Below are 25886 nucleotides of genomic sequence, written 5' to 3'. Positions count from 1 at the left end.
ATCTGCCTGTCAATAGGTTTCTTAGAGGAAGAAATGTTGGGTTGGTTTTTTTTTTTTTCTTTCTCTGCCATTGAGAAACAACTTTATAACTGCAGAACAAGGTGAAACTGGTAACAGGGGCTGGTGGGAGAGGAGGATCAAGGAGGAAGGGAGTTCACGTCCTGAGGATGACTTGCCTCTGTGAACTGCTGCTGTTGATCTCTCAGCTGCTGAAGGTTGGGTGAAAATAACAGTCTTACATATCTTAGAGTCCATATCTGCAGGATCTGAGCAACCCCAGGCTGCACGAAGCAGTTTGCTGTGCTTTGGACCCTGAATTCTTGGTTGTTGTAATATGACTTTAACGTCATCCCAAGAAGTGTTAAATGGGCTTAACTCTTCAAAGTCAATACCCAGGTACAGAGCAGCAGGTTTCCAAAGCAGGCCCTGAAAAAGCTCCATAAGATAGCCAAGCTGATATACTCATATGACTTGTTTATATTTTCTTCCTTCTTAAAAAAAAATACCCCTCAATATTAGAGCATCTACAGATTCAAATTTCCTTAATCACTATGGTGGGACACTGGGGCAAACTCCAGTCTGCGCGCCCTTATTCAGCCACACTAGGGTGAAGCGAAGGTCCAGCGTGCCCAATGCTCGTTTACACATTGTGGAGGAAAGACTGCAAGAACAAGGCAATCAGTGAGTGTTCATCTCCTCAGCATAACCTCCCCTCTTCTAGTCATCTGCAGCTAGTGACAATAATGTTTAATAGTCCTTGCTGTGTTTGTCCTCCGGGATTTAAATCACTTTCTGAACGAACTGGTACTTTTGGCCTCTGCAGTGGCATGTGGACGTGAGTTCCACCCGCTAATTATACACTGCATGAACCAAAACTTTTTTTTTTCATTTTAGCACTTTCATTATGAGTAACAGTGAGTAATCCAGCTATGACTACGATTCATTACTATCTCAGGATTGCTTGGAATATGAGGAAACCAGCTTTGAATCCTCTTTGAGTGCCACTTATCCCAAAAGGCTTTTATTGTTCACGAAAAACCAATGCTGAATGGCAATGCACAGAGACAACACTTAACGTTCCGGCCCAGGAGTGTGATCTTCTTTGCACAAATGCATGTGGGATGAGTGCTGAATAGAAGCAAAATGAGCATGCAAATAACCCCATGCACCAACTGGTGTTTCAATGCCTGCAGAGCTGGGTGTTCACACAGGATCTTACTTGCATGCTTGTCTCCGGGTAGTTTGAATGCTGAAACTGGCTCGGTGCCAAAGTACATATTCACTTTTGCACATGCACTTCAAAAAAAAAAAAAAACAAACCTTCGCCAGGATCAGCCTGATGTGTTGAATAGCGCACCTGGCCGTGAGTCAAGAGGCATGAGATTGACTCCAAGCTCAGTTACTTTTGGAAGCTCTGTTCACCTCAGTTTCCCTTCTTTCTCTCAGCTCCTTTTTTCTAGTTCAACTGTAAATTGTTTTGAGCTGCTCTTTTATGTGTTCAGCATTACAGGGATGAGATCTCAGCGGGGAACAGGACACACTACCCTAATCCAAATCATAATAATGACAATTGTATGAAATTGATGGGCTTTTCTGAAATGTCCGTATCACTAACTTTTATACTACCCATCACAGCTGCAAATTCCTTAAGTGACAGCACCTATTGCCCTGCCATTATTATGCATAATAATAATTTAACTAAAATAGCAACAGAAAATGTGCATTACACAAAATGAATTTAAATTGATTTTTTCTTCTTTCTCAAAGCTTATTACTAATTGGTATTTTTAGAGCAGAGATTCATTTTCATACACTAAAATTAATGGGCCATATCAGTGGGTGTGAATCAGGATAGCTCCACTGAATTCAATGGGCCTTATATCATTTACTCCAGCAGAGAATCTCACCTACTATTCCAAAGAGCATTTTCTTTTTTGTAACTCACAAAGTAATTGCATTTTCAGTCTTATGTCCTGATCCTGCAAATAATTGTGCAAGACATTAACTTTATGTAGATAAGAAGCACTGCTGATGCCATTGCAGCTACTTATATGAAGGAAGTTACAGCTTTTGCAGGATCAGACCTTAAAATGCAAATGAAACCATTGCAAAAGCTAATGTGTTCACAGTAATATTTTACAAATGGCAACACCTAGTATGTAGTCTGTCCTAATACGTGAAATTTCTGCAAATTATGTTGTACAATAAAATGGCAGAAACGAGATTATTTCGGTTGCTTAATATTTTTTATTTATTATAAAAGATCTGCATTTTTTGCCTCTGAAAGCTCTGTCTCCCACATTGTCTGCAGCAAGTCTTTGAAATTCAGCAGGGGGATAACCTTTGGATTAAATATGTGCTTTCTTCCTTAGCCCCCAAAAAATTTCAACTATAGTTTTGCTGAGCCAAAGTGTTTTGAAATAGCCAGTTCACATCTTGTTAGAAAATTTGGTAGTGACTACTGATTGAAATAAGAATTTAGAAGCCTTGCTCTTTTCTTCCCGCCTTTCCAAGAAAAAAATACTTTGCTGCTGGGTGTCCAGGATCTCAAATGCAATGTGTTTTAGCTGATGTACTAACAGTCCGAGGTTAAATGCTGCTGATGGTGCACAAAGAATGGGGTTACCACATGTTCTTTACACAACAGAAAAACAACCCTTTTAAGGAGTGAAAAGGAAAAATTTTATTTTGCAAAATTAAGCAACCAAAATTGAAGAATTATTAGATCTCCAGGATCCTACGTTACCTGGCCAGCTTAACAACAATCCTACACACAGTCTTTGATACCAGGATCATGCACCCTCCTTCTTACCACTGATGAAATACTGAGTGTGTACGATGGGCACAATTAACATTGTATGGGCTTGAGTTTACCATGGAGATAACACTTTTTTTTCCCCAGTTTTTGTAAGTAATATATACATTACCATGTACTTTGAGTTTTTTTCTGCTTTGAGGCAAATTGAGTTTGACATTTATACAAGAAGCAATAAAACCAATGCAGTCAAAGTATATTCCTAAAACAAGTTCAGTAATGTCTCTTCCAAACTACGTTTGAGTTAGTGGAATAAATGCCTTTTCATGTTTGCAGTTGAAGTACCGGCCAATTCTGCCAAATGGTTTTTGGAAAATTGCCTTCAGAATTGACTTTCCCTGGGGAAGATTTGCTTCTATGGAAAGCAGAGATACTGGGAGAATTTGAAAGAGAGAGAAAGCAAAAGAGAAGGCAGAGGGAATAGGTTAAAGGCTAACTTTAAACAGGTGGCTTTCATTTCTCTTTGCCCAAATTGTTCTGTAATTTCTTACCCTAAAACTTTCTGGTTAACTACAGCAAATTTCATTTTAGTGAGAGCAGTTCCATGCTAATCCACCTTTGCTATTACCTCAGCTCAGGCTGAGTGTTTCTCTCGCTGGGCTTCCCATTTCCCAAGAGCAAATGCAAGTTTGGGAGTCTTGTAATTCCAATTCGTCTTATCCATCTGGGAGTCCTGAATAATTTTGGATCCCATGGATTTGCTTCATCTCAGTTAAGAAGGGGAAAGGTGTGGGCTTCTTTCACCAAGCAGTTAGTGTTAGCTGACTTGAATAGGGATGGCAGTTTGGACTCTCATTAGTCACCCTATTTCCCGCCCTTGTCTAAAAATGTGCAGAGTGGGTGCCCTTTTCTTCAGTTTGCTTAATCTATTTTGCTACCTGAAGAAGAATATCTACATCCGACAATGCAATAGCTAGTGAAATACAGTATAGTTCATACATAGCCCTTCTGGGCTACTTTACAAGTTGGCAAGCTTTGGGAATCAGTGAGCAGTCACCATACAGGGAAGGAATCTGCTCCATTCTGTATGGTATTTCCTAGTCCATCTATGGATGACCTGATAGAAGGAAACATATTGCAAATGTATTTGTCATATATGATCAACCCCAATAAGTATTTTTTGTAATACATAGCATTTTCCATCTTGCATTTTGGAGGTGACACATAAGCGGAATAATTTTGCGCATACTGCAACTTTCCAATGCTCCAGTTTGGCTCTCTGAGGCGCAGATCTACAGCAACACGATGTCTTCAACTCAACAGGCAGAGCTACACCAAAAAGGTTGCAGTGAGGATTCTTAATGTCAGTGTTTGCACCATAATTTCTGCTCTGTTGGGACCATCCCTGAACAGGCACGTTCATAGTGCCCAGCTGCGTTTGCTCTGTATCATTTGCCACTTGCAGTTCCTGAACACCCAGAGGCTGCTGTGACTTTAGTCCCAAACTCCTTGAGATTTTCTCCAGGGTGTTGAGGTACAGCTCCCTTTTGACCCTCAGACCACATGAAGGGGACTGTGCCTGCCCTTGAGACTCTGACCCATTACACTTGACATCTTGGGTTTACAATGGCACCCATGAAACTGATACAAGCAGCTAGGAAAGGAGGAGGGAGGTTATTTTTAGGTTACACCAGGAAAACAGCTGCAGCACTTTCTCAGTGGCAGAAGAGCTCTCACAGGACAGAGGGAGGCCTGTCTTATTGCCTCAAAATTTTCCCCTCTGAAGAGTTTCAACCTTTCAAGACTCCCCCTGTGCAAACCTCCAGCTCATGTGTGCTGATGAACGTAACTCTAGAGCGTCGTGGAGGAAACCAGAACTATTTTTATTTTTGGTTGAGTAAACCTTTAGCATTTAACAGTCAGGTGTTTATTTCACTTCCCAAACTGCCTCCAGCTCCAGTAATGCTTAGCATGATCCTTTTCTCAGGGAGGGGGAGAAAAAAGGGGATTGAGTTAAATGCTTTCAAAATGGAGAGGCCTGAGGAATCACAAACTCGTATCCACTGCCACACATCCCACCTCAGCCCCCCTCCTTCCTCGCTTCGGCCCTCCTTGGAAGGAACCTGACAGGAAATATTTTAGAGGTAGAGAATTTTCAATGAAAATATTATTTCTCCATCTGCCCACATTTCCGCCCTCGCAGGTTGTATGGCTAAGTGACATTTAGGAATGTGTATCCTGCAGGCCGCTCAGTCGCCTGTCTTCTCACATGTTGCTTTCCCATCAGAAGCATAGCAAGGCACAAGGTCCTCCTGCCTCTTGAGTGTCACAGGAGACACTTGACCTTTGGGAGCATGTCTGGGCTTTTTGCAGTCATTTCTAACCTCAGCGGCTCCTGTAAACAAAGGAGGCTGACCCCCTTTCAATGAGCTTCCCTGCAGCCTTCCTGGGAGGCACAGGGAGGGTGGGGTCCACCAGTACTCCAGAGCTCTGGGATAAAAAACCAACAACCATGAAACCTACAGAAAGTTGGCTGATACTGCATGCACAGAGCTATTCAAACCAGATGCTCGCATGCCTTCCTGCCCACGCTACCTTACCCACACTGATCCATTCCTAGCCTAACAGGAAGCTTCAGTTTTTTTGTACCTTGAGCCATTTTCAACAAAAGCCATACCAGGAGAGGGACATACATGTGCTGCGATGACCTACAAGAGGCTGCAGTCAGCAAGAGACATGCTTGCTCCTTCATCCAAGGGCTGCCATGTTTCACTTTGTCCTTGGGTGGACTAAATTTATCCCAGCTGGTTAGGAAGTGTTAAGGCAACATGCCTTGACAAATAGTGTGTGTCTAGGAAGAGGAAAATGACTGAGGTTAATTTGTGTTGGGGATTAATTGGGGGGAAAAATGAGTAATAGCTGGACACATTTCAGCTGTCCCAGCATCCCCTTTTTGAACTGTGTTTTTTAAAAAAAATCTCTAGCTTGTGTCTAATTATGTCTTGCTTTTCAGCCATGTTTCTCTTCTCAGAAGAACTCTATGTTCTGCCCCAAATCTCCTGTGTCTAAACCCCCCGTTCCTACATCTTGGTTGTAAAACTGCATTCTTATCACTATTTCCAACTCTGTCCCAGCCAAATATTAAGCATTTGTTTTAACTGGCACATTGTAATTTTAACTCATCCTACCTATGACAACATAGGCTTCTTGGAGCAGCCATCACATGCAAAGCTGTAGCAGGTGTGGGAGGAACTCCTTGCCCAGAACCCAATTGAATCTGTCTAGCCTCAACAAGAGGAAGGTCAGGTCCAGAAAAAGTATTTTTTGCTTTGGTGTTATTGGAATAAGGATGAAAGTCAAGGTCAGAGGTTTAAAGAGGGCTTCACTGCAGCAACAAGGGGTGTTTTTTTTGAAGCTGAACATCTCAACCCATACATCAGCAAGTGGGTTGATTTCTGAAGAGTTCTGAATGTGTCCTGAAATTAGTGAGATCTGCAGCCCAGGGGCCAGCAAGCCAAGCATGCCAAAGGATGCTAATGAGACAAAATCTGGGCTACCATTTTGATAGGCTCCAGGAAAGCAGGAAGTATTCAGCCCAGACCTGCTAAACAGTAATCACTTCGCCAATGTTTCTGTTTATTTTTACTTTAACTGCTGATTGCACTTCTTAGCCACTTATTCCCACTTCTCCCCAAGTCCCTGGGCAATTGCTCTCTTACAGAGATAGAGCTTGGCCACACTCACACTTGACAAAATAAAGTAGTGTGAGAACTGCTAATAGAGGAGGTTGCAAAACATTTTAAAAATTCCTACTCCACAAATTACCAATTAATTATATATAAGCTCAAATCCACAGTCTTATATTAGCATAATTCCATGGGTTTTCACTGGTGAGATAAACCAGTGAGATCAGAGTCAGTGTTTCATACCCAGAGTTTATGTGTCCATGATACTTTTTCATCAGCAGTGAATCCAATGCTTCTTGTGCCTGTCCTGGCAGTGTGATACAGCTGCTGTGCTTGACACTGGACCACTGAAATGATTTTGGCTAGAAAGAACCAAGGAAATGTTTGTTTGCACTCTGCAGGCTAATGCAGCAACACAAGGAAGCAGAAAGAGCTCTGGCAGTGGGGTGGGACCAAAATGGGATGTCCCTGGGTGGGGCTTCTGACCCCACATCAGCCACATCTGTGCCATGGTGTTTTGCCATTGTGCCTGGCTCTTCCACACCCAGACTACATTAGGCAGTGCAAAAGATATAGGGAAGAAACATGTTAATTTTTTTACTGCAAACTTACCAGGTTTTTATGTAATACTTTTTACTCCCTGTGAAATGTAATTACTCACTGGCAAAAGTTTGAAGCTTGGTAGCTTTTTATAGTGAGTAAGGAGGAGAAAAATCCCTTTGGTTTGTTACACAAGTTCATCAGAAAGGTGATCGACCACATAAACGCATACACCCCCACCCCTTCCCATACCCATGCATTAGCTCACAGCTGTGTGGATACAGGCTTTGAGAGCTGAATAACCCATTAATCTCCATGTGGAAAATCAATAAATTGAAAATAATTAGCTGGGTATGAGAAGAAGCAAAGAATCAGACAGCTGTTATTTAAAGCATGACTTAGGCATGTAGAAACAAGGTATAACAAGACATACAGGGAACAGAGAAGGGAGGGGGAGAAGGACAAGGAGGATATGAAAGAAAGAATATAGAGTGGTAAATCCAAAAGTGCTGAAATGTGTACTTATATATAGCCCATTCTAAGTAACTCCATACAAGCAGTACTTTGCAGCAAAGACTGTGGAAGGATCAGAAGGGCTTTTGGGAAGTGCAACTCAGTGGATGAAACTGCTCACTACCAAAGCTGGAAGGGCTCCAATAGTCACCAGCAATGGAAAAAGGGAACAAAATTCCAGCCACTGCCAACAGGCATTGTCCAGATGACATTCATCTCCAAGTAGGCAGACATCAGGGTCTGCAACAAGGGTCAGAGAAGAAGCAGCAGCAGGGTGGACACAAGAATCAGCCATAGTTATCCTGCATAGCCACAGCAATGGAGACACTGAATGCATCAAGCAGAATATGGCCCTCTCTTCCCTCCTGTTTCATGTCACATTGACTTGGTGACAACTGCTGAATAAAAACACTCTGAGAGAAACAAATTAAGTGAAGGAGAAGAATGTGCCTCACCAGTGGGGAGACAAAAACAACTTAACAGCACGCTGAGACAGATCAGCAATGTATCAAACTGTTCATAGCTCAGACATGACAGATGGTCTTATGAAGGGATATTCCAGCTGAGCTCTTGAGTGCATTATTTTTAGGCTAAGATTTAACACCCATGTATGTTCCTGTCCAAACCAAGGATTCTAGGTTCAGTTTTCAGCTCTGGAGCACCAGAAACTTTGCAAGTTATTTTGCATTGTTTATGGTGGAAGCTTCATGCAATCCATTATCACAAGAAATACGCAGAACCTGGACTAGAAAAGTGCTAGACAAGCTGCAGATCCTAGATGAAATTCACACTGAGAAAAGTCCTTGTGGAGATAGAGACTGTTTACAGAGAGAAATTAAAGCAGAAGCACTACTGGCCATACCTAGGGTTATTGTTCTGGGAAGGCTGTATGTTAACCAAAATAAAACATTTCATTTGTTCAGAAGAAAAGGTATCTCCTTACCTGCAAGCTGCTGATCAAAGCATGAAGCATGTGCTCAAGTCTGCCAAGAGCCTGAAGCAAGATCTTTGAGGGGCACAAAGTACTTTCTGTGCCACATTAGCATTTAATCCAGAATTACCTTCTTCAGAAAAGCCTACCAAGACCCCTACCAGTCCACCTGAGGTAATGTAGTAGTGATGAAGTTCTGCCTCTCTCTAAGGAGAGTACAGTCACCCACCACTTCTCTGTGTGGAAGGACACAGCATGCAAGGGAATTTCTCACTTCTATATACAACTAAACAGTGACTTTGACGACTAACATAAAACTGTAAGAGCAGGAAGGATGGAAAAGGCACCTACCTACAAGGCTGCCTAAGACCCCCGGTGCTCCTGGCTAGAGGCTGGATACAAATAGGCCTGATAGCTTTCCCTGTCTTTGTAGCTTCAAGCACTGATTAGCAAGTGCTATCACATGCAGTCTCATTAACTTGATTAGATTAAGGTCAGAGAAAGACCCTCCCAGCTTCGAGATGACTTTGGAGCCGAGCTTGAGGACAACCTCTAGAAGCAGTTGTCTAAAAGCTAGCGACTGTGGCCCAAACAATGAAAGGAACCAAGTTTTCATGTCCTGGTATTGACATATCCCTTATCTATAAAAAAGTTTGGACTTTAATGCAACTTTTTTTGTTAGATGGGAGTTGCTTTATTCATCTACATGCTCTGCTTTCTCAGGGTAACACTGTTTTTCTCTTCTCTTCATCTTACTTTCACTGATTGTTCAAAGCTTGGAGTTTTTCTTCCGCATCGCTTCAGGCCTCTGAACATCACAGTCCTAGTCCTTGTAGACCTCTACAAGCATCATAATGGCTAGGGCCATGAGGCAAATACAGAGGAGCTTAATTCCTTCTATTCAATCTAATGAAAAGCTTTCTAAATACAATTAGTATGTTCTTGTTACTCTACGCTATCAACTTCTCTTTCAAGATTTAATGACATATCTATGCCATTTCTCCTGATTTACAGGAATATTCTTGGGGCCTTATCAAAATGCATTCACTCCAGGGCAAAAGTCAGTTTTACAACTCTTCAAGTGCAAAATTTGTATCTTTAGATGTAGCCTAATGATGGGGGAGAGAGAGGCTGCAATGGCATAGTTCAGATCCAATTTCAAATTCAGGGATACTGGGATGTTTGTTTTCAACCACTGCAGCCACCCAGACAAGGAAAGGGCTTATATACCAGGTTGTGGGTTAATGATTATTCTGGGGCTGTTTTAGATAGATAGCAGAGAGGAAAGAGAGGTGTTTAATCTTCTCCACTTTCTAAATACAGTGTTTCCCAGGATTTTTCATTTTATTAGGTAGGATGACAATTCTTTCTGCCTTTCTTTTGATATCCAAAGCTAATATATTTGCCCTTCTCACTTACTCAAAAGTCTGTATGCCTGCACTTCTGTTAAAGGAAGAGATAAAAAGTTGAATACTTCTACTCTGAAAAGGCTGCTTTTAATAGTTTGGATGGATCTATTTGACTAACTACAAAGAACAGGACAAAAAATTGGGTTACAATAGGAAATAAAAGGACTTGTCAGGGAAGAAGAGGATAAAGAGGCCAGCTGAATTATAAGGATGAAGGCTACGCTAGTTCTCAGCTTGGACTCCATGCTGTAGGAAACCAGTGAAAACGTGAAAAGAAATCCAATAGGCTCCAGAGAGTAAATAAACCAGACTGTGATATGTGAACCTCATCAAACACAAAAAAACAAGGACTAAGAAAGGGGGGTTGCAATAACGACTAGAATGACTCAGGCAAGTCTAAGAATGTCAGCAAAGGCTGTATCAGGTTGAGGAGGAATTCTGGCCAACTCCAATCAACTAAAAAATTGTCACTCAGCCCTCCTCCCCACCTGAAGAGAGGCTGCTCTGGGGGCCAAAGCAAATCTGGGGTTGGGAAGGCTCCGATGCCTCTGCCTGGAGCAATAACTACATTCAGGATTATCCTTTTATTGTGTTTCTACTTCACTGTCACTTCAAGCCACTTAGCAAAAATAAAATAGAATTAGATTACATGAAAAAAAGCCTGGGTAGGAACAAAGCACCAGACTTCTGCTTCTGAAAAGCAGCAAACTCCCCCAATGCAGTTCTATGTGGGTGACAAAACCCAGGACATGCTGAAAAGCAGTCCTTGGGAGTGCAAGTCTGGACAGCTTTGCCAAGCCTGGGGAGCATCAACCACTCTCCCTGAACAAGCCAAAGCCCAGCAGTTTCTCAAACAGCAGCCGGTGTCAGGCTGTTACTGAACGTACACTGCTCCTGCGCTCCAGCCCCTGGGCAGCAGCACGGCTGCATGTAGAGTCTTGTGGTGGAGGGAAGAGCGAGACGAGAGAGCTCCCAGACTGACAAGCAGGTTCTGCGGTTTTGTTTAAGATGCTGAATCAGAGTTTCACCTGGAGGGGAGGCAGAAGGGGATGGATCACGGTTGGCAGGTGTCTGCAGGAATACTCCGATTCGCCTATCTCTGAGGCTGGCAGACAGCACTGCTTGGCTGGTGCAGTTGTTTCTGCCGCTCCAAAGGCGGTTAACGTCATTGTCAGATGTGAACATGCTGGTTCTTGTCGTGTGGCCCTACCGACAAGAGAAAGCTCCTTTGAACAAATCTGCAGCAATTTGAAGGGATAATGAAATTCAGCATCCACCCAGGTTGCTAAGCATACTGAATTGCGAAAGGTTCAGAGCTCAATTTTGTCCTGCCAGACTGTCCTCTCTGCCCCCAAGAGCAGCTTCTCGCATTGACTGCACTTATTGCACAGTGTAGGCCCTAGCAATCCCTTCAGGAGGTGAATGGTTGTTCTGTATAACCACAAATGGTACAAACACAAGCAGCAGGTCTTGATCATTGAACATGCGATGGAGGAGTATCACTCAAGCCTGCTACCAGCTCAGAAACAGCTGTGCCATAATCGCAGAAAATACTAAACATCCAAAACAGGGGTGGGCCAGGTTTTCATCAGGAGTACATTAGTATTCTCTCCACTGCCGTGAGCACCAGCAAACTTCTCAACATTTGGCAGCGCTTCGATTATTGACTCCAGTGAGCTGTTCTGTAATTTTCTGCCTTTGCCACACATCATTCTCGTCTGTCCGGTCTCGTTGCACAGATGGACAGACGTACCTGTGCTTCCCGAGCTGCGCTGCTGTGCCAGGTCACTAGATGGTGTGCAACTGTGCTGGTGCAGAGGGAGTCAAACCAGGAACAGGCTGAGAAGAGGAAGGGGAAATAAGATGGTTTAGCTCAAGCATGAGAAGGTTATAGCAGTAGCAGTGCCTTCAGGTCAAGATTAGGTGCATGAGCAGAGCTGGTTGGGGAAAGCTTTCATAGCTCCCAGTGACCGTATTATGCCAAGATTAAACCAATCTTTTTGTGCCCTCACTTCCCCGTGTATTAAAATTCACCAGGAAGATAAATAGTTACTCCATTGCCATCTGTTTTTATTCTACTAGATAATGTAATCAAGACTATTCTATACACAAGAAGTATTGCTTAACTAAATAGCATCCAAAACACAACCTACGGATTTTTGAAAGTCACCGGTATTTGTTAACATTTGAGACTGAAGCAGCTGAATCAAGACAGGGCAGGTTACAAACCAGGCATTTCTCTGCCCCTTCACTAGTGATGAAAACTTCCATGAAAGGTTTTAAAAAGAAAAAAAAAAATGGTTGCTGAAATAGAAGTTTCTTTTCTGGATTTTCTTTGAGAAACTGCAGTTCTTGGTTTAAGGATGATTTATTTTCCATGTTTGGTTTCAGGAAACTAAAAAAGAAGAAAGGAAGAAAAGAAATGTTTGTGTGTGGGAGAAGGCTTTTTTTTTATGTAATGTCTCCTCCCTTCAAAAAAAAAAAGCATAAAAAGATTGCTGCAGATAGTTTTTGCATTGGCTGAAATTTTCATTAGAAACTAACAGGCACATAAATAAACACACTATCAATCAAGTTCAGTGACTTGCCCAAAGCCACAAGGACAAAACAACAAAGAGAAGCACAAAGTACTTAGATCCAAGCCCCACACTCTGCTCCGGCCACTGGGTCTTGCAGATTGCAATTAGCAACAAGAAGACGAGATCCACCAAAGATAAGTGGGCCCAGCTCAGTCTCTGACTCTGCTAAGTTTGCCTCAAAGTGGTTATGTGGGTGGTGCAGAATTTGTCAAACAAGATGTTCACAAAGATCTCCCTAAGCGCAGCCGAGAAAAAAATAAAGACAACCCTACCATAAAGTGACACATAACTCAGCTGAAGTGAAACATACTGATGCAACAGCGGAGAATAACTCATTCCCCTTAGGCAAAATTCATCCAAAAAGCTAATAATGAAAACTGGAGGACTCTAAACCATTATTTTTACTTTCCAGGCCAGCAGCAGGGATAGCTTATGTGGTTAGCAGCTGACTCCTGAGTTTTGTTCTTGTTTCCACCGCTAACTCACTGTGTGATCTTGCAGCGTCACTGTTCTGGGCCTCAGTTTACTTATTGGTGCGATGTGGATAGAGGTTGATTACAGAATATTGAACTGATATGTGCAAAATACTCTGAATGGATACGGATGGGGCTGGATGTTGAGGCAGACGCTAGTGACCTTTTTGGAGCCTGCTTTCTCTCTGTGGTTTAGAAGAGGGTAAAAGAGGGAAACATCCAACACGTGCATATTTAGACTGGGAGGAAAGTAAAGGCAGAAAAGGAAGGAAAGAGGAGTGATTTATACTGCCATTCCTATTCTAGATGCTGTGACAGCTATCAGGACCACGTCGCTGGCTGAGCAGGAGCCAGCTTTCCTCGTGCCTGGTGGCTGCAGCTCCTGGAGGATAGCTTTCAGCAACACAAAGGCTTGTCCCAGCACCAGTCAGGGAACTGGGTAGGTCTGGGGTGGAGGCTGTTTGAACTTACACGGCTGCCAAAAAATGGTGCTAAAACTACAAATGCAGCATCGTTACATTCTCTGGCCAGGCCTCTATGGATGTTAATCACTCAGTCCTGGGAAGTCAGGGCAATTTATACCCTGTCAGAGTGCATCCCTGGATCACACGTAAACGACCCTTCAAGGTAGTCCCTCAAGGACTGCATCTTGGCATCTGTTTGTTCTCAGCTGATGGCTTCCAGTTCAAATTTGCTTATCTAATCAGTAAAAACTTAAGAGCTCCCTCCATTCATTATAGGGGAATTGAACTGAACCCATGCTTCTGCATCTGTTGTCCAGGCAGATTCTTGAAATCATAAGGTATCACACATGCTTCAAGTTTCTGCAAGAAAAAAAAGAGAATACACCTGCAGATATATAGGATGCAGAGCTCAAATTCGCTGGTGTCAGTGATTATGACTCAGAAATCATGCAAAAGAGGTCAATGCCTTAACAATGGCCCATTTTTACATGCACGCTGGTCTGTAGTTTGGGAATGCAACTCTTTCTTGGACAGTCATTGAATTGAGCTGAACTGACCCAACCAGTTACTATTGGCTCGTAGAAACACCATGGACAACAATATTTATGATGATTATCCTGACAGGCTGAGTAACTGCTTTGCAGCTAAAATGCTAAAAGAAATGGAGCTAGATTTTCAAAAGAAGTATTTCATCAGAGCTTCCTAAATAAAATAATCATGGGAAGTAACTGGAAAATGGAGCTGGTGGCTGGATTTAAGTTAATATATATGTGTGTGTATATATGTTCACAGATATTTCTGTATACATGTATAAAGTAGTGTAGATAGGAAAGGGAAGAAAGTAATCTCTTTAGACTGAAGGATTCCACAAATCTTCCTGAGTGTGTCTATTGCTACTAATGTCACTAGGATAGTTATTTCATTGGTAGTACTCATATACATATTTTCAGGGACCTGATATGTAAAAATCAGAAGAGTTATGCATGGTATAGAGTACTCAGTGTAATCTATAGCTGGAACCTACAGCTTTGAATACTTACTTTTAGAGTTACATTAATAAGGAAAATGAAGCCATTTGTTTCCTCAAATGTTTGGGTCGAAAGTAAGAATCCGTACTTTTCAATCAATTGCCTTATTGGGTATGCCACACACAATATTACTGCACTTTTTATCCTGAAAAGGATTCTCACATCCAGTCTACTTCTACAAGTTACTAAAAGTTTGCATTGTGGAATTAAACAGGTGAACTACTGGAGCGGATTATCTCAGTATCTTCTAAACACTTGTGGTGTGAAGACAAGACTTTGAAAAGACCATGTTTACACGCTTGTGTTGTATATGAATCCCTACTTACAAGTTACCAGGTTGTCTTTGCTTCAGCTGCTGAGCAAGATTCAGATCTGCTTGGTTGTCAAATGAGCTGAGACATTCAAAAAATAGAGAATGTAGGGCAAAGGTTGATTTGAAACCAGCTCGTGAAGTTGAATTCTATGGTTAATAGATCTTCAACATATTTAGATGTTGAAGTTCCTAAATTGGCATGATCAGATAGACACCACAACTGCATGTGCAATAGTGGAAAATGTATGTGTAAGCGCTAAGATGTGGAAACTACTTTTATGGCAGGTGCGTGGCCAATGCACATACATGTTCACATGAAGGCTTTCATGAAAATGTGATCCTCAAGGCCCAGCCAGTTTGAATAATCAATAGCCATCTTCATACTCAGGTACCTCTTTAATGCAATGCCTAGGAATTTACCACATGCTGTTATTAATGCAAACCCATAGCTAAATCATGTCCGATCATACTCCACTGGAAATGGCCCTCCAAGGAGCACTTCTTTTTCATAAAGGGATTTCCTTCAGTGCTGGTTCACAGACCACTCTTTGCTGTGCTTTAGAGTCACCATACCCCCCCTTCTCAGCAGCTACAGCAGCATATATATAATCACTGCACAGGAAATAAACCATTGTCTAAGCTTCAGGACAAGCACTACTTTTGTCTATTCATGAATACCACAAAACCACTAAGTAGGCAAGTTAAACATAGATACTCTGGACACACAAATGTGAGCTGGATTATATGTGTTTTTGGGGTTATTTTGGCAGGTTTTGGATGTGAGAGTAACCTAGGCTACTAAATCCTGCTATGCCAAATTCTGCTCTGGTCCCTGGCTTTGAATGTCATGCCCAGCTTCCTGGGCACTTAAAGGATACAGGGGAGAAACATGCCTCCAATCGATTTGGCAGGAGCCTGTTTTATCAAAGCCAACAAAGGTGGGGGAGAAGGTAGATCTTTCCAAATGTGGGTCTAGAGGGACCTGGCAAATTTACCGCACTCTCAGAGATGCAAATATAGAAGCTTCCTTGGGTGGTGAGTAAATGGGACAAGAGCTCAGGATGACTTCATCCTTTTTTCCCATTATTACCAGGTATTCTGTAATAGCACTTGCAGGCTATAACCAAGACTGGGACCTGCTGTGCTAGCACTTGTATGGACAAGAAAATAGACACCATTCTTGCCCCGAAAGGTTTAGACTGAGATCTTGAAAGCAAGATGATTTCGGCCTTGAGGATGATATGACAGACAAAGAGCAGCAAAAGAGGGAAGTGAAGTGACTTGCTCAATGTCAGGAATACTTTGAAAGTCTTCTGCTGCCTATTCTGCCAGTTTAGACTATCATGGTCGAACCCAGATAAACACCACTGCAAAGTGGAAGTCACTTAGAAGCTGCTGTGTTCACTCATAGCCCACAGAGTTCCTAGATATCAGCTACAGTTCTTTATCATTCAAAATGTTAGCTCTCTGGGGATTGATTTTACTTAGCGTATCTCTGTTTTCCCACCACACCCCTTGTGAAAAAATCAGACATTTGGAAAATTGTAATCTAAGTAGCAATAGTTGCTCCATATCCTGGAAGTGATTTTTGATGTATCTGCATATTTTTCAGTTTCTCTCTCTGTCTCTATCATGATATCTGGGAGCATTTGCTCCCAGTTAAAAACATCATACCATATCAGATATGAATAACTATGTTTCTTCTCACCCATCCCCATCCATGCTCCAGGCTTCCACTTCCCTAGGCAGATTTCTCAGGAGGATTCTGAGTGAAGAGCTAGCCTTGCTGGGTGCTTTGAAGGGCAATACAGATCCACTTTGCCAAACCATTAGGGAGAGCATGGTGTTGCTTAAGCTGAAGGTCCTGATTAGTAAATGTCTTCATCCACAAAGGTATATGACAACCCCACCCGCACACACAGAAAGTTCAGATCCCTTAGATGCAAGATTGCAGTTGATCTCAACATCTGTAGAGATGAAAGGAGCTGCAGCATCCAAACCATGCTGGGCTTCATTTAGAGAGATCCAAACCGGGAATTTGGATTCCATTGCAACTGGAAACAATCTGGTAACCAGTTCAGCCTGCCAAGCAATGCAGCTCCCATAACCTCCCTGCTAGCAGCACAGTTTCCTCTATGTTTAGTTTGCTAGGGTTTCTTTCTGGAAATTTAAATAACATCAGCTTGATGCAGCCCCAATCCAGAGACCTGGGGAAAGTAAATTACACCACTGAGCTACCACTAACAGGTAATACTTCCTGAGTTGCAAACACCAACTTAATGTGTTTCAGCCAGAAAAAACTTCAGATGCTGGAGAGTAGAGGGAGACACAGAAGCAGCCTTGGAAAGTCATCCATTAATACATGGCCATTTTCTGTTATGTAGGACATCCTTTCTCTCCTTCCCTTGGCAAGAAACTGAAACCCAAGTGTCTCATGGTGGATAGAAGGGGCATCCCCAGACTTACTCAGATGAAAGCTGAGACAGAAACAGGCCTTGGCCCTTTCTGCTCTTGCCACTGGATCCTGGCAGAGCACCTGCTCTGTCAGGGAGCTCTTCTTTGCCTGGAGCTCCCAGGCTGAGCTGGGAGTCACTCTTTTCTGCCATCACCACCACCAGACTTCCTACATGTCATTTATGCATCCAGAGCAAGTGGGATTCTCAACTTCCCATTGACTGAACTCCCAAATGGTCTACAGTGATTATGTCACTTAAAGTACACTAAGGTTAAACTCCATCTTGTAACATTCTTTGTCCTTTTAATGCCCAGTCCACTTCTTGAATGAACACACTGGCTGGCCACCACGACATAATCTCTGGACTTTTCATGCCTTGACATCCTTTGACACTCCCTTTAACATGTGACTCACATATATGCATCTTACTTACAGACTGTAGGACATTGTGTTCTTTCTAATTCTGAAGTTAGCAGCTAATTCTGGTTCCCATTTCTGAGGGACACTGAGAAATGAAGAGCCAAAATACTGCAGCAGACCAAGGGGGTTCCCCGACCGTAAATTTCTTAACAGAAAAATGTCTGTTGTTCTGGGCAGGCCATCAGGAAAGGAAAAGAAAAAACACCCCTTCCTCTTCTCAACCCACTCACTTCTGTGAAGGGATTTGGTCTGTATTTTTTGAAGTCCTGAAGGATTTAGAAACCTTTTTCTTTATTATAGTTTTGGACTGAGAATTTCCCTTGATTCCTCTCTATTTGTTTCAACAGAATCCTTCTTGTTGACATAAATTAAGGATCTCGCCCCTGCTTTCCAACCCAACCAAGGAGGACTCAAGTACAATGAGACAGATTGTCCTCGCAGGATTTCTAGCTGCATAGAGAATCCAAAGTGCCAGAAATCTTGTGGGAAGGACTGTTTTCACGGAAATTCCACCCCATAGTTTCCATACATGTTGTGTACGTAATGTCACCCCAGACTATAAACCTTCTGAAATCAGCCTGCTGCATTCAACACTTCTGGCTATATAATAATATTATATAATTATTTATTTTTTTTTCCCTTCTGCTTTAAACTACCTCACTTAAAATTAAATTGTGACACCAGCATTTGTCATTCCCTCTGGAAGTGTGGAAGGACAGGATTCATCTGGAGGGTGCCATCCTCAGCTGGTGAAAAAAGTGCCACTGAAACCAGCTGTAGCTGTGGCATGTGGTGTAGGTATAACCAAGTGACACGTTAGGTGCTTAGAGGGCATCCTTTGGAGCTAACCCTCTGACCCATTAACTGATGTGGAGGGGCAGGAAGCTGAAGACTGAGGTTCATTTCTCAATCTGTCCTTGCTGCAAACTCTGAGCAGTCGGTGGTAATTTTGATCAGATGAATTCCTCCTATCAGGAAGAAAGGCAACATATGCCGGTACTTTAAGTTCATTTCAATTTGCTTTAGCAGAGATTTATAATTATTATAAGGAATGATTTTATAATGTAATTCTGTGTTGTCAGAGTAGGTTAGCTTTATGACCTGCTTTAAAAAATAAATGCGGCTTTAATTAAAACAAAACCAAAGAGAGAAGTACAGTCTTGTACCAACATGTTGCTGTCAGCACCCTGCTAACTGTCTGAATTGAACTGTAAGCCTCCGCTCAAAGATACCAGTGCCAAAAACAAAGCTCATGGCACATTTAAAGGTAACGCTGGCTTATTTTTAATTTGTATCTCAACTTAGTATTGCTGGAGGTTTTCTAATAACAGTTATGATGACTGTCAAAATTCTGACACTAATGAATAGCAACCTTTAGTAGGCTGTCAACTTTTACAGAAGCATAGCTGGACGCATTAATAAACCCGACTCCCTTTTTGCTTAGCAGCAGTGCATTTCCATTACCTGAAATGGAGTCACTTTTGGTTTAACTTAGTACGAGATCAGAATCAGACTCATTAAATTTAGCCTTCAAGCTGCCATCTTTCATGAGGTAAGATGATTTTGCTTCTACATAATGGATGTCATAGAGCTCATCTTCAGTACATGCTCACACTACTTGTAATTTTCTGTATTTGCATTACCTGACATGTGAGACAATATTAATGCTATATCACACTGAAGTCTCTCTGACATCAGCAAATAGAGCCACCACACAAACCAGAGACTTTCTAGCATACATGCACTGCACATAGCCCCATTTTTGCCTTTGTGTCTCCTTCACAAGGTCACTGATATTAAGCTGACATATTAAACCTTTTTAGTATCACTTAATCAGAATTCTTCGTGGCTTAGTGTTCATCATGCATCAAGATCTGAAGAGCTGTTTCATGGCTGATGCTACATGGCTTGGTTAGGTCGATATGTAATATTCTTGGGGGGTAAAATCTGACTCCCTAGAAGTCAAGGGAGATTTTGATTTTGATTTCATTAATGTTAGTTTTAATATTAATAATTCTATTGATTTCCGGCTCATTAACTTCAGAGTTAGAGAATTAACTAGTCCATAAACTACATTTTGGTATAGGTGTTAATTTTTTAACTATTTTTACTCTGTCTTGTTAAAATGATTTGGTAAGTGGCAACGATAGAATTAATTCTGGGTCCCTAGTAAATGGTATAGCCCTGGCACAAAGAGCTAGCAGTTTCTAGGTGAATAGTAAGATGCGGAAACAAACAGGTGAGGGGCAGATTGCATCCTTTGTCTCCAACGCCTCTGTGCAATATGTTTACCTGGGTGCTGAGACCCATACAAGAGTCCACTACCACTGAGTTTCCCAGTGGGGGAACTCAAGGAAGGAGTCTGCAGCAGCTGTCAATATTAAAGAATCGAGGCCATGTGTGGGAAAGTATTGACAAATATTTGAGGGTTGATATATAGAAAATGCAACCTCCTCTCTAGCATACGTTAAAAAAAAAATCTCCAGAACACATGGGTGTAAAGAGTAAAAAAGAGCTAACAATTTAGGATTTAATTCTGAAGTAGCTATCTTGGGAAAAATTGTACTTTTCAGAAAAGGTATTTTTCCAGCTAAAGTTGTCTAGTCTGGCATTAAGACAAACAGCTTCAGATATTATAATACTTCCTTTAAAATTGCTATACTTTGAAAAGTCTCATGTCCTAAATGTTTTCTTCCATTAGAGAGCTGGTAAATCAGTCCTTCTAAACATCTTAATACATTTCCAGTCTTGGCAATTTATGAGACGTCACAGTGGTGAATACCCTAAGAACCTTTTCAGAAAATACGTAGTCATTTATAAAATGTATTTGTTACCATCTCTCTCTCCGATTAGTGCATACCTGGTCATAGGGCCAGGTTTAGAAAAGTGTTCCTTTTTTTTAAAGGCCAAATTTTCGAGAGAGGTCAGTGTACAGTGTTTGACTCTCTTGTGCTGCTCGTGGCTTTGGACACCTCTTGGGCAGGGGCCATCTTTCTGTTCTGTGTTATTCTGTCAAGCACTGATTCACAACTATATTTCAGGCAGTACCATGCAGTAAATAATAACAAACATTAGCAACTGTACATATCACATGAGGCACTAAAACTAGTCAGGAGAGATACAAAGTTAGTTCTAACAACTCCTGAAATGTTTCTCAAACACTTCTTTTAATGCTACATGCCTATGATAGGTTTGTAGTTGTGAAATCCTATCAGGATCCATTTGGGATGGCTTTGTGCTGCAACTAGGGAGAAGTGTATCTGGGAGTACATGCTTGCATGGAGCACACGTCATATCTGCCACAGCAGCGTGCCCGGTGTTCCTCTCACTCTCATTAGTTTATTAAAACACACAAAAATAAAAAGACACAGTTTATCACAGGAGTCATTGTCTGGCAATAAGCTTTGCTCTGGAAGACATGACAAGTGTCTAAGCCATAAGACATTAAACTGCATCATGCACTGTGCTTGTTAATGTTACCTTGGGCTAGAAGGACTATTGTTTATAGTCATGGATGAGGGGGAAGGGTCCTGATCCCGCTGTTTGAGTAGCAATTGAGACATAGTTCCCCAGATAAGACTATACTCCTTTTTGTCACCACATACAAACACGTTTTCCCTTCCTCCCTTCTCAGGTTTTAGTGTCTGTAAGAGCTCAGTGGAACTATTATGCTGGATTGGCCTTAATACAACTGCATGCGTTAATAGGTGAATAACTATTTTCTCACTTTGTTCCTCTGGCAGAATAGCTTAATAGCAATACAGTGGGTTATCTTGGTCTCGCCCAGTTCCTTGGAAACTGTGGTCAGATGTTCAATTCTGCAGCTTCAAGTGATGTTTTTACTCTTGGGTCACAGTCCTGTACAATTGTCCCAGTGGTTCTGAGATCAGACAGTAAAGAACAAAATAAACTCCATTTTATTCTAGTCCTTGTGGAAATATCTGACACATATACAATTAAAAAGAATCCCTAGACCCCATGTTAGAAGAAGTGCAAAAAAGCAGTTTGAAGCTCAGTCTCCATGTTGATTCACACTGGATTCAATTTTCTGTAAACATACTGAAAAAAGGTGGCATTATTTCCACGGGAGCGGGGAGTCTTCCTCTCATTGCAGTCAGTCAGAGCTACTTTGGCTCGGCAGTGAACAGGGTTGGGAGTGGTGTTGGGAGAAGGAGGAGAAAAAAGCCTTTTGGTGTCCTATAAACATTGTTCCTCCATTTTGGGTTTTTGGAATTTTTTTTTAAAAGTGAAAGTAGTAGAAATGTCCACATTTAAAAATCTCAGCCAGCTGAACTCCTTTCAGTTAAATAAAAGCACTCTAATGATCTCTTTGCATTTGGAAAGATAAAAGGAAGAAAACAAAGTACTTATATTTTCCCTGTTCAACTTTAAGCGAAACAAAATTTCTTCCTATTATCCCATTGGACAAATCTAACCCGAGGTATTGAAGAAATTCCCCCCCAGAGCTCAATGCCTCTGTCTATAATGAAATACAAAGGAAAACAACTGCTAACACAAGTAGACTTTGTACTGCGTGAACGACTTTTCCTGTATTAGCAAAGCAGACTACTAATATGATATGATGGGACATTACTAATGCAACAGAGTGTAGCTAATGCAAACAAAATATGTTGGAGTGCCTAGTTGAACTGAATAGAGAATTTGTTTGTCTGGGACCCAAATTCTGAAAATCAAAGTAAATCCCACAGAAATAAATCTTACAGATGATTCAATAAACAAGCCAAGTCCAACAGGTACACCAAGCCGTTTGTGGGCACTGGAGGTACAGATAGATCCAGGAACCTAATTCCCTCACTGACATTTGAAGGGAGTTGGGTGCTTGGCTGTCCTTGGCACTTTGGAAAAATATCTTCTTGTATAAATAATAAATGATGATAATTTGCGTTGACATAATAACTAAGTGTACGTGATTATCAGTAAAGGCTGTAAAATTGCTATTCAAGTCTTCGAGAGCGTTGCTGTCATTGAATTCAAGGCTGTGTGTTCATAGCAAGTTCATCTCTGAGAAACAGCTAGCTATAATGCACTCTTAAAAGAGTAGCAGTGGGGGTTTTTTGCCTCCTTCCCCCTCCTCCTGCTCTCGGCTCTTAATGACGATATTGTCTGCTGTAAATGGATAGGCTTGAGCAAATTAGAGAATCCTATCCCTAGTTTCAGCTGAGGGTAATATCACCTACAGCAAAGGGTCTGCTTAGGCTTTGATGCATTTCACTCAAAAGACCGTCTATTAAATTGAATACTTGTGTACTCTCCCGCAACCTCGAGGGCTGTGTGCTTCAGTAGGAGCTGCTTTGCAGCCAGTAGCAACTAGTCGCAATTTGTTATTAAAACTGCAGCTCCCCACTGCTTGCTGCTGCTGACTACCATGAGGCTGGAGTCTGCTCAAGAAACGCAGAGAAAGCAGAAATTGAGAATATTCCCAAGCTCACCTTTTAATGAAGGCATATGGCATTCAGGATATTGTTATTCATGTAGTAATTGGCAACGGCGTACACATATTTATGGTACCACTCATCATGCTTAGGAAATTTTGGAATTGCTCCATTTTAATGGGCCATAAACACTTACCTGAAGTAAAAGTATATAGCAAATACAAAGAAACACGAATAATTCTTTATAATTACACACATATATTTATGTACACACATACATAGCCATTAGGCAAGGCAAATTTTTTTTCATAATTATTACTGAACTAGAGACCAAACTGCGCCTAAATCATTCTAAATCCAGATTAGTAAATTTGATTTGTAACTGTCAAGTGAAAAAATCAAATGCAAGGTCCTGAGACTTTTCCTAGGTATTTGGGGCTGCATGTGAACTGGAAAGAAACAAGATGAATTAGACTGTCTGCAATTAGCTGCAGAACTTGATTCAAACATTTGCAGTAAAATTGGGGCTTGACAAAAAACATCAACTCAGGGAGATAGGAAAAAACCACTACTTTATAGCCCTCTTTCTATTGAGATATTAGAAAGTGGGGTTTTGTGGGGTTTTTTTAGTGCAATGAGTACCTGGAGTTTTATCTGTCTACTGATCCTTACAGACACATGTGAGTGCATGGTTTATATCCTTACTAAGGAAAATTTCTGTTCTAATCTGTAATTGTAGAATTAAACTTCTGCTGCTATAGCTGTAGAGCTATCCATATAGATATTCTAGTTCCATTTTTATTTCAGAATATTTTTTTTTAAATTCAGTTGACTTATTTAAGCTGGAAATAAGAGCTCTTAGACCAAAGTAAAAGTTTCACATGGAAAGATAAGGAACAAGAGTGGTTTAAACTCACAGATTTAGATGTCTGCTACTGAGAAGTTTCATCAGCTTGAGAGTAGACTTGCTGAAAAGAAAGGGCCTGCTTAGAGGAGGGCATAAAACAAAATTGTATGTGCCAGCATTGGAGCCTGTGTCTGTACGGACTGAAAGGGTACATATTTCAAACCATTCAAATAAAAAAGTATATTTCTGTTCATTCCAAATTCATCAAAACTCACCTAATTATTCATGCACAGACATTTAGGATGTATTTTCAGGAGGGTGCTCAGCTGAGTACTCAGCAGTACCCATGTTCTGTATATAGGAGTTGAAGACCTCAATACTGATTTTGATAATGATCTGCAGATGCAGACCTTGTAATTCTCATATTTAGTTTTTAAAAATGGGTGTCTGAGACTCTTCTCCCTCTTCTCCCACAAACAGAAATTGCAGTACTTTTGTCCCAGCTTAATATTTGAAATATAATGCTTGCGAAGACCACCCCGGTGAGGCTGGATTTTGTATTTCTCTGTTAGAACCACAGCTCCCCTTTATCTTTCTACTTCAACATCTGGTGTTGCAGGTAGGATACTCTGGCTCACAGCATCTGGGCTGAGAAATGTTTTCTCTCCTTGGAGTCCCATGTACTTCAGAAAAATCCTTCAGAAACCATTATTCAGAATCAACGCTGAAATATTCAGTAAAATTTACAGTGAACCGCCTTCTTTCCCTTCCTGCACAGTTGCCCCAGACTCACTCCAGCAGAGCAGTTGTTAACAAATTGGTTAATTGCCGGTGCTTTGCTGATGTTTGCTATTCTGCATCAGGGATAGTCAACTCCATTCGTACCAAATTGGAAATTACCTTAACCATTGTTCAAAACTAAAATGGGGTTCGTTTTGAAGCTTAAAAATCTCTCAGGCAATTATTTCTTCTGGTAACTGACTCTCAGCATCCATACTTGTGCTTCTTCACTGGCAAAAAGAGAAAATGAAGAGTTTTATCAATAATGTGCTGGCTGGCAGCTCAGAAGATCTGCTTCAGTCCCTGGCTCTGTCACGAATCTCAGTCATGATCTTAGGCACGTTCTGTCATCTCCCCACAAGACTGGAGTGATGCTACTTCATTTCCTGCTTTTTAAGATGTTGTATTCATCTAGACTGGAAGCTGTTTTCAAGAAGTGTTGTGTTTGTAGAACTGGATAAAAACTGCTGCAGTGTAGCCTCATTAACATCATGGAATTCTCAGATGACACAATAATATTCATAAAAGTAAGTAACGGAGGTAACAAAGAGATATCAAGCAAAGGGGTGATTTTGCAACATTTCTCTCCTCAGACTGAAACCAGAAATTTCAGAAATCTTGTGAAACAGCTTGCTTTCCAGTGTTTACTACTAGAAGTTTTTGAAACAGTAGTATTTCAATTGTTTGGCTAAAGCTGGAGAAATAGCCAAACTTTTGGGTGCTGACTGGAAACCTCCAAACTTTCTGAGGTTTCTCTATCATTGACATAAACCATGGTCTGTGGCTTTCAACAATAACATTTGTGCTGATTTTAGCAATTCAAATCCAGATGCAGCGACTGAGCTTGGCAAAACAGATGAGCCACAGACCACTTCTATCTATCTGAATGTGCAGTTGTTTTTGGTAACCGATTATCTACACCATCATAGACAAACAAATTCTCATATGGCTTCTCTGATGCGCAGGAGCAACGTCAGTACCGTGACACTCTACAATGGATATAAACAATCTGGAAGTTTTTGCTTTGGACTACCTTACTTGCATATCTAGCTGGGCTGACTTCAACATGTAGCTGAGTGTGCTTTTGCAGGTTTTATGGGCATAAATTCTCTGCTAGGAAAGGAGGCCTCACTTAAAAATTAAACCTTCCAGAAGAAATTAGGATCTTCCAGGAATACGTGTGGGAAAGCAATTCATAAAGTGATGGCAAATGCAATGTTTTAAAGGTATGCAAGTATGTAGCCTCACCTAGATATAACAGGCTTCTTCAAGGTGCATGTAGACCACTGTCAGCCTCTAT

Source organism: Gavia stellata, chromosome 20 (assembly GCF_030936135.1).
Source record: "Gavia stellata isolate bGavSte3 chromosome 20, bGavSte3.hap2, whole genome shotgun sequence".
Lineage (NCBI taxonomy): Eukaryota > Metazoa > Chordata > Aves > Gaviiformes > Gaviidae > Gavia > Gavia stellata.
This window is presented reverse-complemented; position numbering follows the sequence as displayed.